We start from the raw sequence: 14,505 nt of genomic DNA, 5'->3' as shown, positions 1-14,505 counted from the left end.
TCCTCATACAGTCTGTGCGCTTTTTCCATGTTCATGCGAAATCTTTCACTTGCTCCATTGTGATCTCCTTCAGAGTACTTACTCATTCTATCATTGTAATCATCAGATTCACCAATATGAAAAGAACTGAATGCAGATTCTACTTTATTTACCGAAGACCCTGTTAGGTCCCGGAGACAACTAAGAGAGGGGGGGGGTGAATCATTTGTCTCATAAATTTAGATCAAAAACTTATTAACCAACTTAATACTTAATATCGGTAAACCAGTTTAGTATGTCGGTAGACAGTGTTAACAGTAAATTGCTATACTGGTAAGAATTAATGCATAAAACATAAACACAAAGTCATCCACAACACATGACACAAATATTTGTATGTGGAAACCCTGTAAGGGGAAAAACCACGGTTGGAAACCTTACCCACAATTAGATGATACTACTACAAATAGTAAGTGTACAAAAGGAGTCTGCACATGCAGAAAGGCCAACAGCCTAGAGCTCACTGCTCAATCACAAATGGGAGTCACACTGACTACAGTTGGATGATTAAATCCAATAAGAATGTACTGCACAAAATAGCATCTTCATATGCTGGATTCAGTACCAGTGTAATATTGATATGCTTCTACAAAAACCTAGCTTCACCTTCAAATGATGTCTTCATGTATGCCTTTACTTTATCTCGCATATGCCTTTACTTAAATCTTTTTCGCATTCCACACTTGATCTTACAAATAAGATCTTACATTTATACCATACCCTAAGACCAATTTTAGTAGGTCAGCTCTACAAGATATTACAATAAAAACATTTTACAAATAATATAATAGCCGATGTAATAACCGATTAATAATGTTGGATTAATGCATTTACAATAATAATAAGTCATCTCCATAGCGTGCCATGTTGATCTGGAAAAGATAAACCTGCCGGTGTAACCCTAGATAACCTGGACCTTTTTGCTGGTAAAAGAAAATATGCAAATATGAATATACCAATGATTATTACTTCAAAATAAAGTGTCCACATGATGTCTTCAACATTACCAAGTGTCTTCCATGTCATTCCAGGTACTAGTGAACATTATATCTTGCCAGTTGACCATATACCAATAACTGTTGCACAGATTACTGCTTGTTGATGAATGTTGCTGGATCTCCAAAGTAGGTGTATTTAGTAGGTGTTAACATCAATGACAAAACCATACCAAAATACCAACAGACCCACTGTTATCAAAAGTACTTAACTCAAATGCATGTAGCTTACCAATAGTAGCATCCAAAGAAACTGGCATGTTAGGTACAGATCTCAATTTATTGATTGCAGAGACTCAAATAGCATAAGCTGGTAGAAGGGTTCTCAACAACTTACTTGTTATATCCTTTTCTTCAGCAGTTCCACCTGCTCCTTTAATTTGATTGATAATCTCCTTTAGTCTTGTACTGTATTGGGTTATGTTCTCACCTTCATTCATCCTCATGGATTCAAGTTGTCCTCTTAGACTATCTACTTTTTCTCTTTGAACATGTTCATCACCTCCATACACAGATGTGAGCTTAGTCCACATTGCTTTTGCATCATTGCAGCCTTCTAGATCATTAAACTTTGAGTCGGTCAATGCTGATGTTATTTCAATCATAGCTTGAATATGTTCTTGCTTTGCTTTAATCTCTTCTAAGGTCATAGGGTTGGTGCTTGGTGCAATGTAATCATTCTCCAAATAATATGTTGCATATTCTCCAATTCCAGATAAATGTAGCTTCATCCTTTTCTACTCAAGGAAATATGTATGGTGAGTATCTTGGGAGCAAAACCATCTATGCTCTTGCACTAAATTATACCTCAAATATCCTCAATCAATAGAACAGGTGGGCTACTACTTAAAGGTGTTTAGTCATGTTCGATGGCTTTGGACATAAGTTCATTCTGCAGTGACTCACTTAAGAGCCTTGTAACTGGTGGTGGGGCCCATTTGTCCTTTCGGCCAGTTACACTGTAGGAACAGCTATACCCAAGGCTACAGCTTTCGCTCTCACCTGATTTCTATAGCGGCTCGAAGGATTTACCGCTCGAGGTCGTTCCCAAGAGTATCGATCCCTTGGCAGGCCTCTCTTAAAAAGATAAAATTTTGAGTGTTACTAACACTTTTCTCTTGCACCTAGGACCACGAAAGCCAAGGGAGAGGATAGTGTGTGTTAGAAGTAGGTCCACTCGACTGACTTTTGTGCACAAGCGTGCCAAACACGAAATTCACTTGTTCTTTTTAATCCAACATTTGCAAAGATGATTTAACTATTTGGAGATGTTGCTCCAACAGTCATGGTGTTCGTTTTAACTTCAAAGGCAATGGGTTTTGTAATCTAGAATTTGAAATCCTAGTCAACTTAATGGAAAACATGTTTGCCTGAAGTAAAAATCGCTTGCAAAAATCAAAACAAGTGGATTGTGTATTTTATTTGCACCAAAATTTGAAGTGTGGATTGTAAATTTTAGGTCCCAATTGATGCAAGGAAATCAAATTTGTGTTGTTGATTTTAAGCACCAAAAATAAAGATGAGTCCTAACTAGAAAACAATGAAACTTCTCTTTTTTTTGTTTTGTAGTTTTAAGTTCTTTTTAAGCACTAAATGACAAATTTGTGATATTTATGGTGAGTTGTTAACCTATATCAACAAAAACAAATTAGTAAAAATCGGTGTTCAAGGGGGGCTTCCACAAGCCTAAGATACTCAATTTTTCGGTTACAAATTTTACAAATCCTGATTCTGAAATGCCCTGAAATTTGACTAAGTCTGAAATTTGGAGGATCTTCCAAAAACTAGATTTTGCATTACAACTCCTAGAGGTCTGAAACCCCTCTCAAACATCCTGAAAGTATATATGGAATATAACTTAAAGTATAAGAAAGAGAAAAGAGAAGAGGAAATGTCACTTATAAATGTTATATTCCATATATATTCTGCCTCTCACAAACCTAAGAAAAATAATTTTATCAATTACAAGGCCTTTTTTTACAACGTTCTGTTACAATAGCGCTAGTCTGTGTTTTTGCAGAAGCGCTGATTCATACAATAGCGCTAGTCTGCGTGAACAGAAGCGCTAATTTAAACGGTAGCGCTGAAAGAAGAGAAAAATCCGAGAAGACAAAAGCGCTAGAAGTGTGTCAATAGCGCTGAAACTGTGACAATAGCGCTAGAATGTTTCCAATAGCACTGAAACATTTTCAATAGCGCTACTTTATGGTCAATAGCGCTAAAAAAAAAATTTCAATAGCGCTAAAACGCGTTCAATAGCGCCGAAGCGCGACCTGTGTGGCAATTTCAACAAGCAAAATGTTAATTTCAAAAACAATGATCAGAAGGTTGCGTGTTCGATTCACGTCGGGTTCACCAAATGACGCCCTCCTAAATGGCACAATATTAGCTTAAGATCAAAGAACACAAAACACACAAGATGTTAGAGTTAGTCAATCAAAAACTAAAACATGAAGGCATTCCAAAAGAGACACTAAAAGAGACATGCTAAATATATCTAATAAATAGAACAAATGATCATGAGACATCTCCAACTGCCTCTTAGCATGACCTTAGCTTCTTTCTCCCTTGTTCCTCTCCTCTCCAAGTTCCAAAATGACGCCCTCCTAAATGGCACAATATTAGCTTAAGATCAAAGAACACAAAACACACAAGATGTTAGAGTTAGTCAATCAAAAACTAAAACATGAAGGCATTCCAAAAGAGACACTAAAAGAGACATGCTAAATATATCTAATAAATAGAACAAATGATCATGAGACATCTCCAACTGCCTCTTAGCATGACCTTAGCTTCTTTCTCCCTTGTTCCTCTCCTCTCCAAGTTCCAAAATAGTGTAGCTCTCAGCAGCTTTTTGCACTATGGATGCTTATGGAGGATTGAGATTGTAGAATAGCTCCAAACATGAAATGAAAAAGCTATTTTATGCTAAAATGATATATTTTAACCAAAAAGACAAGATTTAGATTGTTTATGCTAAAATGCTCTCTAAAATGGCTATAGTCTAAATGCTTACAAGTTTTTAGGATCTGGATTATGAAGGAATGGGCTCTATTTATAGGAAAAATGGAGCAATGGATGGCCAGGATTGAAAGGTTTAATCAAGGGTCAAGCTTGAAAGTTGGGGATCCATGTGCACAATTGGCACCAATAAAATAATGACAAGTGTCAACACAGGATTGGGTTGAGAGAAGAGGTTGGAGGCATTAAAGGCCTGAGAAGACCTCATGGTTATCTAAAGACTAAGGGTCAAGCCTAAGTTAGGATTATCCACTGGATTAGGAGTTAATCCAAGGATAAACCTTTGTGCAAATGATTAAGAGATAATCATGGTCAAAGCATTAATGACCTGATGAGACCCTTGGGTTGGGTAGAGGTTGAGTCAAAACAAATGTTTTAACCATGTGGGAGGGTTTGGGTTAACCATTAATGGTTTTTGAAGACTTTGTGGATTAAGTGGTTGAAGGTTGGAAGCTTTCAAAGGTTATCCAAGACTTTTAGGCTTTTAGTGGTTGAAGGTTGAAAGTCTTTAATGGTTATCAAAGACTTTTAGGCTTTGAGAAGTGACTCCATTTTGCTTAGGAATGTGACAATAATTAGGGGATGGATTAAGTTAATTAGGAAGGGGTTAGAAGAATCTAGAAGGGGATTAGATTTTGCAAGTGGATTTGGTGGGTGAGGGAAAATAGGATTTTATTGAAATAAAAATTCATTTATTTCAAAATGTGTGCAAGTTGCATTTGTAGGAAAATGCAAGTGGGGGGGGATAATGATTTAAATAAATGTTTTATTTAATTTATTTAAAAGAGGAAAAGGGCATTTAATTAAATAAATTGATTTTATTTATTTAATTGAATGGAATTTGATTTAATGAATTAATTAAAATAAATTGAATAATTTATTTAATTAATAGAAGAATGTTTGGGGATGAATTAATTAAATATTTATTTAATTAACTGATGGCTAGTAGATTTTTAATCAAATAAATAGCAAATATTCATTTAATTAAAATGGACAGATTTATGTGACTACATTTGCCCCTCTTTGAGACGGTGCAGTTTATCGCATCATTTCAAAGAAAGAAAAACTGGTGCGAAGAAATGCCCCATAAAATGTTAATTTAATGGGTGGTATGCCCCCTCGAGAGATGGGCCGAAATTTTTTGAAAAACCGGGCGATCTCTCGAAAAAGAATGAAAATTGGCGAGGTGATAGAAAAGAATAAGTTAGCAACGTGGGTGAAAAATAGAAGAAAACAAGGATAAAATGGAGAAACATCAAGCCCATGAGTACCCTTAGGTCATGCAGGAGATACAGTGAAAATGTGGTGGTTGTTCTTTCGAGTGATGCTATACAAGTGATCAAAATTGGTTGAACAATCTGGTGCAATCGGTTTAATTGCCCCGGTCAAGTCAAAGCATGACTTTTGATGCCAGTTGTTTGCTTGGACAAGATAAAGTCTGAGTAAGTGAAGCAAAGTGACCTGATGAGACTTAGGCAATTGATGCAATTGCCCGATGAAGTCAAGGTATATGAAACAAAAATACTCGTTGAGACTTAGACAATTGATGTAATTGTCCGATGTGATTGTGTTTGATTGGTTGATCAATTGATGGTGTGTGCATGTGATGGATGGTTGTGGGGAATCATGGCAACCCCATTGAGACTAGGTCATTATGATAAATGCCTGATGTATTCTAGGTTACCATAATCGATTACCTGTTGAGACCCGAAGATACTTGATCAGAGTATCTGTTGATAGTCTAGGTGTGTGTGAGTCAATGTACCTGTGCAGACAGAGTAACTTGCTTGGCTTATTGGATGACTTAGGATAGGAAACACAATCCCTCCTATTTAGAGATGGATGGTGATGAACATGGCTTGATTGGGTTGATTGAGAAATGATGTAGGGTATGTGATGCTGATTATCAAGATGGGGAGGGTGAGGGGGGGGGTTCAATGTTAGATAGAAGAAATGGAGGACCTATTACATTCCTATGGAAGAAGAGGAAAAATAGAGTATCCATTGTCATTACTATGTATGAATGATATGCAGCTATTTATGAATGTATGGATGGGTGGAATGCAACGAAATGCAATATATACAGATGAGATGAGATGACGATCCATAGTGCTCTATTTTCATCATTGAGCTTTAAAATGTTGGAAGAGAATACAAGCATCTTGACATAAAGATTCAAGATGACCTAAGTATTTCTTACATGGATTTTGATATAGCAAGTTAATACAAGCAACTTGATATAATGGATCAAGTTGACCAGAGTATTGCTTGCGGAACAGACAAGGATTATCTCTTTTCATGTATGACCTGGATTGTCCTCCTTGATCTTAGGCTGATCAGATCCTGAGACAAGTGCATACCGTACTAAGAAATAAAAACCTTTATCCAGTTTGGATGAGGTAGGAGGAACCAAAGGGAGAGCATTGTACCTGCAAACAAACAGTATATACATAAAGAATAAAGAATAAGGATCCTTGGTAATGGCTCATGCTCATATGGTCGAGGTATACGCTGTAGTCAGCAAGCCGTAGTGATCTAGGATTGCATTTGGCATAAGATCATGTAGCTTGGTGAACTTCCCACGTAGACACCATTAGTACATGCCCCAGAACTTCATCGGAAATAATGTGCAAACGATACAAAACAATGCTGAAAGATCCCGATACAGATAAACAAATGAATTACTCACAAACCAGCCAAGTATTTGATAGCTTAACATAATTTTCTTGTCAAAGAAAACGTCATCTTGTCTTTGTTTTGATAAGGAAGGATGCATCCTTGTTTAAGATAGTTTGGATTGTAGATGTTGATTGTGTTGGTCGAGTGATAAGTGGTCATTTGTGTGAGTATTTTGTCAATGTTTGTTTTGTATCTGCTTGAATGAATATGTACAAGGTGTTGCCATGTTTTTGTGTGATTTTCGATGGGTTTTTCGATGTTTTTGGATTTTGTGAATCATTTTTGAATGTTTTTGGATTTTGTATTGTTTTTGAATGTTTTTGATATTTTCTGGGACATTTTTGAATGTTTTTGATATTTTTGATGATTGCCTGAATGAAGAGCGTAATGACACATAAGACAATGTAGAATCCACTTCCATCAATAGGTTAAGGGTATTGCCCCCAGTTTTTAGACCTGACTATGAAAAGGTGGGATGTTAGACGCATGGAGTACTTTCTTGGATTACAGATCAAATATCAAGCCATGGTTTTGGATGGATGGATGTGTGTGTGCATGAATGTGATCGCAACAAGTCTGAAAAGATAATGGAGCCATTGCCTTTACGAGTGGTGTTTGTTTGCCAGGTTTTCACCATCGTACTTACCCAAGGTGCCACCGGAGTGGTTGTTCACCGTTTGGATGCATGATTTTTCTTTACTTTTTTTGAATGTTTTTGTATTTGCTTCAGGACATTTTCTGAATGTTTTTGAGATTTTCTTGATATGTAGGGGAGCCTGATGCTCTGTATACCTTAGGTATAAAACCGTTTGAGGTGCATGCTGTTGATTGGATCTGCAAGCGGTTCTCCTTCTAATGTAGCCAACTGATATGCCCCAGACCCGAATACAGCAGTGACAACATATGGGCCCAACCAGTTTGATTCAAACTTGCCCGGATGTTCTCAGTTTGGTTGGTTGCGAGGATTCTCTCGTAGAACAAGATCACCTACCTCAAATGTACGAGGTCTAACTCGGTGATTGTAGCTTCTGCTCATGCGCTGTTGATAGGCTTTGAGGTGATTGTATGCAGCTTGTCGCTTCTCATCTAGTAACTCTAAGTCTTGAAGACGGGATACTCTGTAGGCTTCATCATCGATGAGATTGTGCAAGGAAACCCGTAATGATGGGATCTTGACCTCAATAGGCAAGATAGCTTCTGCACCATAGACCAATGAATAAGGAGTTGCACCTGTAGGGGTTCGAATGCTAGTTCGATATGCCCATAATGCTGGATTCAATTGAACATGCCAATCACGGCCGGCATCATTGACTGTCTTCTTTAGGATTCTCAATATGTTTTTATTGGATGCTTCAGCCTGACCATTGCCTTGTGGGTAATAGGGGGTGGAAAAGCGGTGTTGGATATGAAATTTCTCACAAAGCTCACGGACATCCTGATTTTTGAAAGGAAGACCGTTATCTGTGATAATAGACATGGGTACACCATACCGGCAGATGATGTAATTGAGGATGAATGAGGCGATCTGCTTGCCGGTGACTTGGGTAAGTGGAACAGCTTCGATCCACTTGGTGAAATATTCGGTGGCGGTAATAATGAATTTATGGCCATTGGATGAAGATGGATGGATTTTACCCACAAGATCAAGACCCCATTGACAAAAAGGCCATGGTGTTGTGATTGGTTGCAGTTCCTGTGCTGGTGCATGTATCAGGTCACCGTGAACTTGACATTTCTTGCATTTCCTGACAAAGTAGTAGGAATCCTTTTCCATAGATGGCCAATAGTATCCAGCTCGCATGATCTTCTTGGCTAGTGATGGACCACTTGAGTGAGTCCCGCAAATTCCTTCATGTACCTCTTCCAAAGCCTTTGTTATCTCACCTTGTTCCAGACATCGAAGGAGAGTACCATCAAGACTACGTCGGTATAGGGTTTCGGCAATAATGGTATATCGAGCAGTTTGGCGAATGAAGGTTTTACGTTGGTTATTTGATTGGTTGGGAGGAAGGGTGTGATCGCGGAGATAGGTGTAGAACTCACCATACCATGGGGATTCGGAACCAACAAGGCGACATATCATTTCGGATTCGGGGATATCATAAGCGGGGATCCAAAGATGTTCTACCAAGAACTCGTAGCGTGTTGAATTTTGTGGAAGATCTAGGAGAGATGCGATGGTAGCCATAGCGTCAGCAGCTCGATTCTGATCTCTTGGTATCTGCTCAAAAGTGATAGTAGTGAATGATGTCTTTAGACTGTCCACCATTTGTTTGTATGGCATGAGTTTATCATCCTTGGTTTGATACTCATCTGTTGCTTGTCGAATGACCAGTTGGGAGTCGCCATATACTTGTAGTTCTTGTAATTTCCATTGTATGGCTAATCTGAGTCCTGTGATCAAAGCCTCATACTCTGCTATATTGTTGGTGCATGGAAATATGAGCCTGTAAGACTTCAGGATGCTATCACCTTGAGGTGTGATAAACAAAATGCCTGCCCCCGAGCCATGCCTAGTGTATGAACCATCAAAATATAGTTTCCATGGTTGTGCTGTTGTGATCATGAATATCTCTTCATCTGGAAAATTGGAAATGAGAGGATGATCGCCTATGAGTGGTGCATCAGCCAACTGATCTGCAATGACCTGCCCTTTGATAGCTTTACGGTCCACATACTCGATGTCAAATTCACTTAGAATCATTACCCATTTGGCCAAGCGACCTGTCAATGCTGCTTTGCTGAGTAAATACTTGAGTGGATCAATCTTTGTGATGAGTTGTACCTTGTGTGTTAACAGATAGTGCCTTAGTTTAGTAGCTGCTAAGATTACTGCTAAGCAAGCTCGCTCAATAGGTGTGTAATTGAGTTCATAGCCCACCAGTGTGCGAGAGATGTAGTATATAGCACACTCTTTTCCTTCTGCATTATGTTGTGCCAGTAGTACACCCAATGCTGTACTTGTTGCTGAGATATAGAGTAACAACGGTCTACTTGGATCTGGTGGTATCAACAATGGTGGATTCATGAGATAGTCTTTAAGTTCCTGAAATGCTTGCTGGCATTTGTCATCCCATTGAAAGCGGATGTTCTTGTGTAGTAGGTGTGTGAATGGGTGACATTTATCAGCCAATTGTGCAATGAATCTGCGGATGGATTGAAGCCGTCCTTGTAGTGTCCTTAGCTGACTGATATTCTTTGGAGGTGGCATGTCCATGATTGCCTTTACCTTTGCTGGATCAACCTCAATGCCTTTGCTTGAGACAATGTATCCTAGAAGTTTCCCGGAGGTCACTCCAAAGACACATTTCTTTGGGTTGAGTCGAACATGGTATTGTTCCAGTCTATCAAAGATTTTATCTAAGATGTGAAGATGTCCTTCTCTAGTAAGTGATTTTGCTAGTAAATCATCCACATAATCTTCCATCATAGTATGCATCATGTCATGGAAGATGGTGGTCATTGCTCTTTGATAGGTTGCTCCTGCATTCTTTAGACCGAAAGGCATTACATTCCAGCAGTATGTGCCCCATGGACATGTGAAGGTTGTCTTATGTTGGTCCTCTGGTGCGATCTTTATTTGATTGTATCCTGAAAAGCCATCCATGAGTGAAAGCATGGCATGTCCTGCTGTCAGATCCACTATGATGTCGATATTTGGTAGGGGAAAGTCATCCTTAGGACATGCCTTATTCAGATCTCTGAAGTCAGTACAAATGCGGATGCCCCCTTTTGGTTTGCCGACTGGCACAATATTGGAGATCCATTCTGCATAATCAATTGGCCTAATGAAACCAACATCTAGGAGTTTCTTGAGTTCTGTTTTGACTAGCACTGCAATTTGAGGATGCATCTTACGAAGCTTCTGCTTGACAGGTTTGGCTCCTTTTGCTACTGTGAGATGATGCATGACTAAATCAGGATCAAGCCCAGGCATGTCTGCATATGACCATGCAAAGTTGATCTGACGCTTCTGGAAGAACTCTATAAACTTAGGCTGTTCCTCTGGAGTGAGAAGAGATGCCAAATGTATAATATGAGGATTGTCAGGAGTCCCTACATTGTATTCTTTGGTTTCTTCGATAAGAATCGTTGATCGTTCATGTTGTGTACTAGCAGGGAGAATGTCAAACCCTTCATCCTCAGGCGCCTCAGAGAGGTTTTCACCATTGGAGACGCTCTTTCTTTTTACTTTTGTCAGATCGAACAGTGCCACAGTGTGGTTTTCACTAGAAGATCCATGTTTTATTGTTATATTTTTGCAGCTGAAGGGTTTGGCATCCGCCCCGAAGTATGCTGCGCTATTAAGTTGAATGGTGAATCCAGCTTTGTGATCCCCGCTTGGTAGATTATCCCTTAATTCCAAAAAGTCAATGATAGCCTCATCATTCTGGAAGAGGTCAAGACATGGGGGATTTGGTTGGTTCCATTCAATGAGTTCAGGGTGGATAATGGGCATTACTTCATCGATTAGGTTAAGTGCGGGAGATGTATCAGTGAGAGTTAAGACAGTGTGGTGAAGGTCGTTGATGGTACTCTCCCTGTCAGAATTAGGCATAGGATGAGTCATAGGGTCTGTGGAAGATGTTTCCAGCTCAGGTACCCAAGTGGTCTTTATCTGTGCTTCTCCGTAAACAGGGATGTCTTTGCGTGGCGGAGGTGGTGACATGTCTTCCTCATCTGAAGTGTTAAGCTGTACAGAATCAAATTCCCACTCATGTGAGTCGGTCTCTGAATCACTTTCCAGCATCCGATTGCTATACCATACTGGGATGTCTTTGGAATTGAACACGGCAGGTGTGATTGGTTTATGTATCTTTGTGGTGATCGGTGCTGCAGGAACCGTGATGAGGTTTAAAGGATTTGTTACTGGAAGTATTGGTAATGGTGACTCAGTGGCTGCTGATGGAACGGCTGGTGCCATAGATGCTGCTGCGGGTTCTGATACAGTTGTTGCTACAGATGGTGTTGCTGATGGGATTACTGGTTCGTTTGGTGGGATGTTTGGCACTGGTGATGGTTGCGGTGGGTTTGTGAGCCTCGATGGGGCAGTGGGGATGGTGTTTGATGGTGCTTTGATTATAAAAGGTGTCCTCTTTGTAGTAGGTGGGCAAAGTGGTTTGCTGGGTTTGCCTTTGAATCTGAGTTTAGGAAGGACTTCTTTTTCAAAGCCTAGGCCTGTATTACCTTTGGGCTTGAACTCTGGCAATAGCGGTTCATGTCGTCCTTGTTTGCAGGATCCCAAAGCACTCTGACCATCATACCCCATTCTTTTCATAATGAGGAGGCCTTTGCCATATTGTTCTGTAGGAAGTGTAACTTGCGGTTTATCAGTGGTGATGGGATCTTTGTAGATCCAGTCCGCTAGGTCCTCATCTTGTGTTTCTTCCTCTTGACTCTTTCCAAGGATGAAAGGCGTTAAGGTACATGCAAGCGTGATTAGTGGTTGCTGGAGTAACCGTTGTAGTTTACCATGTGTTCTAGGAGAAGTGGGCATTTGTCCCACACAAAAGAGCTGACTCAAGTTGTATTCCCCAGGACCTTCCTCTGCGACTTTCATCTTAAGCTTCTCTTGCTTGGGTATAGGAGTGTTTGAACTGGCAAGAGAGGCGGGATTTACATATGATGTGGAGGAAATGGCTTCCCTATTATTAGGAACAGTAATCTCTGGTTGATGGCTGATATTATGGCAAAATGCAAAAGGATTTGCATCGCCCAGGATTGTGATCTCTGTACCGTTATGTGGGAACTTGATACATTGATGGTAGGTAGATGGCATAGCTTGCATGGCATGTATCCAAGGTCTCCCTAATAATAGATTATATGGCAGAGGAAGGTCCAGAACCTGACAAATTATGTGCTTTACCATGGGGCCCACTCGGATTGGTAGTACCACAGCTCCTTTGGATGAACGTTCTGCATCATCATAGGCCTTGATGGTGATCTTCTTGCGAGGATCCACTGATTCTATTGCATATCCCAGCGCTTTGACCAACTGTAGTGTACAAATTTTTAGGCCTGCTCCATTATCGATCAAGACTCGCTTGATCCTGTGTTGGTTGACAAAGCCTTCGATGTGAAGTGAGGCATTATGAGGTTGTTGGAACGAAGAGTTGTCACTTTCGGAAAAAGTGAGACAAGGTGATGACTTCAGATTTCCAACCATGGCTTGAAACTGGTCCGTATTTAAGTTTGCAGGGACTGACGCCTCTTGGAGTGCTTGATCCAAGATAGTTTTATGAGATGGTGACAGACGCAAAAGCTCCAAAATGGATATGAGCGCAGGCGTTTTATCTAATTGTTCCACAAGATTATATTGCTTTGGGATGGAGGTGGTGCCTTGTGGAGCTGCCTTTATGGTGACCTTGCCACGACGTGTAACAACATTGCAATTTGGGGTGGGATTTTTGAAAGTGATAGTTGCAATTTGTTCACTAGCATCATACAGGTGATTGACAGTGTAGTTATACGCAGCTTGCGTATAATCAGTGGTATCAGGACCTCATCTGGAAGTGGAAGGACCCCTTTGATCTTGCGATGGAAGTGGATTTTTTAACATCTGATGATCATTATTGGTCATTTTTGGGTCATGCCCTTCAATTTCAATTTCTCCCCGATCAATAAGATCCTGAATGAGATCTTTCAATCGATGACAATTACTTGTCTTGTGTCCTCTTCCTTGATGGAATTCACAATGTTCAGTATCTCTCCACCATGCCGGTTTGACCTGAGGCTCATAGTTTGATAGCTTAGGTAGAGTGATCAAATTCTGAGAAATGAGTTGTCGCATCACTGTTTCAATGGGTTCCCCTAAGGGAGTGTATGTGCGTTTTTGTTTTTGTGGACGAGGTCTTGGTTCATCATGAGATGTGATGCGACCTTGATTAGGAGGACCATTTGTATTATTTTGAGGTGGAGGATTTTGTCCTGCAAATCGAACCACAGGTTGTGCATTTTGGATAGTTCGAGCATCCACAACTCCATCATTGACGATATTCTTATTTTTATTCCAGAAGTTGGGTTTATCACTATTGAAGCGCGGGCGAGGACCATCTTTGGGTTCATTAAAGATTTTGATGAGTCCTTTTTTGATGAGTGCCCTTTCACATTTTATACCTTTGGTGATCATATCGTTAAAAGAATCTGTATCTTTGACATCCAGGTGAAATTCCATTTCTTCGTTTAAGTTGGAAATGAAAATTTCCAATAGTTCTCGTTCAGGTAACTGAAGAGAACGTCTGCTAGACATTTGGCGCCATCGTTGCAGGAATACTGAGAATAATTCACCTGGTTTTTGTTTGGTGTTGCATAGATCAGCCATGGTGATGTCGCGTTCAATATTATAAGAGTAATGAGATAGGAACTTCTGGATGAGTTCCTCAAATGTTCTTATGCCACCTGGAAGTCGGGAAAACCATGATGTGGTTGTTCCTCCCAAGCTTTGGGGAAAAAGGCGCATTAGGTATGTGTCCTCATAAGCCACTTCAAGACAAGCGGAATGAAATTCTCGGACATGATCGCGGGGATCTCCCTTTCCTCTATATTTTTTGAATTTTGGTGTTTCGAACCCGCATGGAAAGGGTGGCATATAAAGATTCCTATCAAACGGATAGGGACAGATGTCGTTAAGTGAGAATTGATTGGTCTTAACACCACTATGAAGTTGTTGGGCGAGATTCTCAACTTGTTGCCGCAACATCTCCATTTCATTAGGAGGAGGAGGTGGTGGGTTACCTCGAGGGATGTTATATCTGATGGGATCTCTACGCCT

The sequence above is a fragment of the Cryptomeria japonica genome, chromosome 3, assembly GCF_030272615.1.
Source record: "Cryptomeria japonica chromosome 3, Sugi_1.0, whole genome shotgun sequence".
Lineage (NCBI taxonomy): Eukaryota > Viridiplantae > Streptophyta > Pinopsida > Cupressales > Cupressaceae > Cryptomeria > Cryptomeria japonica.
This window is presented reverse-complemented; position numbering follows the sequence as displayed.